Source organism: Salvelinus sp. IW2-2015, unplaced genomic scaffold (genome assembly GCF_002910315.2).
Source record: "Salvelinus sp. IW2-2015 unplaced genomic scaffold, ASM291031v2 Un_scaffold4045, whole genome shotgun sequence".
Taxonomy (NCBI): Eukaryota; Metazoa; Chordata; class Actinopteri; order Salmoniformes; family Salmonidae; genus Salvelinus; species Salvelinus sp. IW2-2015.
Window position 1 is genome coordinate 49459 of NW_019945317.1, and position 2500 is coordinate 51958.

Genomic DNA, 2500 nt, shown 5'->3' on the forward strand with positions numbered 1-2500 from the left:
TCGCACAGCTCGAAGAGGCGAGAGCAACAGTCTGGAACTGCGTCTGAGTTATGTGAGGGCTAATGCTAATCTGGCTAGCTGTAGCGTTATCGTTATCTTTGGGAATCAACAACTTTGGTCGTCCTTCGTGCCTCTCGGTTCGGAGCGAGGTCCATGTGTTCTTTAGGGAAGGGAAGTAATTGACAATTTATCAAGCCGCATGTTAGAAATATTTTTCACGTTGTTATTAGGTAATAATATAATTAACTTTGAAGAGCTCGGATTTGTCAACGTCTGCTCAGCTCCGCGGCATCACGTGCTCCCCTGAAGGGAACTGTCTTAAGGAAATATTTATCATCATTGTTAAAGGGAACGGTTTGACATGAACTGATGAGCCCCTGATGTTAAAATGGCTGTTTCATGTCTGGCGTGAAACAGGTGTAACTGTGTCTCATGCTCAAGTCATGCTTCTGCTGAGCAGTTCTCTTTTTCTCTCTCTCTCTCTCTCTCTCTCTACTCCTCTCTTCTCTCTCTCTCTCTCTCTCTCTCTCTCTCCTCTTCTCTCCTCTCTCTCTTCTCTCCCTCTCTCTCTCGGCTCTCTCTCTCTCTCTCTTCTCTCTCTTCTCTCTCTCTCTCTCTGCTCTCTCTCTCTCTCCTCTCTCCTCTCTCTCTCTCTCTTCTCTACTCTCTCTCTCTCTCTCTTCTCTCTCGCTCTCTCTCTCTCTCTCTCTCTCTCGGCCAGTTGCAGTTTCCACGTGCTGTTTGTTAATGTCTTTATTATTAACTCATTCTCCTCCTCTCCTCCTCTCTCTCATTTTCTCCGGCTCTGTTCCCTTCATCACTAGAGGAATCTGAGAGGAGTAGTGCGTCTGATGGCTGAGCTGTTAGAAGCGTGGATGGTGCTTGTAAACACCAAGCGGTTTGGTTTAGATTCAGCACACGTCAACTCTAAATGAATAGCTGAACTACTAAATCCATTGGTTGATTCTGAATGACATATCATTTCATCAGTTCCGATCTTGAATGTTGCCTGGAACCCCTGAGCCGGCACAGCTGATTCTAGACACAGATATTTATACCGGAGCCTCAGAGACAATGTAGAATAAAAACCTCGTGACACACCAGCGCACACGCGACCACGACCACGCTCCAGCAACCATACTCGAGCGTAATCAGTTTTTCATCCAAACAACCAAACAGGACAACAAGTGGCATGATGCTCACTTCCACATCATTAGTCAATGACCTGATCAAAATAAACATAATCACCAGAATTTTTTAAATTAGAACACAAAAAATCCCTGTGTGCGTGGCGGCTCCCACTCCTTATTGATCTGTTTAGCCATCTTGAGGCCAAGCCACAGAGACCACAGAGTGGTTATTTCTCAGTAAATATCAATTCCAAGTGGGATAAACCATGTTGAGTGGTGGGAGAGAGCCCAGATTAAGCCAATTAGAGCATAAGACATTGGCAGTTGACTTGGTTCAGAGCGGCAGTATAACGAAGTTGGTTAAGCTAGCTTGGGACTGGGAGGCCACTGACCAGCCCTGGCTTTGTGGAGGAGGAGGGTAACAATAGCCCCACAGAGAACTGCTGGACTGGACCTTTACCTTCACTGTCAACAGTCCAGCGGTAGCACACACATACACACACAACACACACACACACACACACACACACACACACAACACACACACACACACACACACACACACACACACACACACACACAACACACACACACACACACACACCACACAACACACAACACAACACCACACCACACACACACAACACACACACACACACACACATACACACACACAACACACACACACACACACACACACACACACACAACACACCACTCTTAGAAAAACCCAAAATGGTTATTTGGCTGTCCCCATAGGGAGAAACCCTTTGAAGAACCCTGTTTGGTTGCAAGTAACCCTTGGTTCCAGGTAGAACCCTTTATGGGTCCATGTAGGACCCTTTCCACAGAGGGTTCTCCATGGAACCCAAAATGGTTCTACGTGGAACGTCAAAAAAGCGTCTCGCCTGGAAACAAAGGGCTTCTCCTAAGGGGAAGCCGAAAAACCCTTTTGGAACCCGTTGTATCTATGAAGTGTAGGAACAAACAAATACAAGCACACACACACACAGCACCAGCACAGCTCCCGCTCTCCCATCTTCAGTCAATACCCTTCCCCCTCTCTCTGTGTCTTTACTTTCCTCAGACTTTCTGCTTGCTCAATTCCTTCAGTCATTAACTTGTGTCACTGTATCCCCTCTCTCCTCCTCTGTTCCCTCTCTCTTCTCCTCTCTCTCTCTCTCCCGCTGTGGTTTCTTCACTTGTCCACAGACGAGTGGCCGATTATCATCACTATGACCTAAATTGTCACTCCCTCCCTCTCTTCTTTCCCTCCTCCCTCTCTCGATTTTCAACGGTGTCTTTTTGAGGTTCCCAAACATATCTTTCTCGTGACGCCCCACCCGGTGAAGATTGAACACTTACATTCT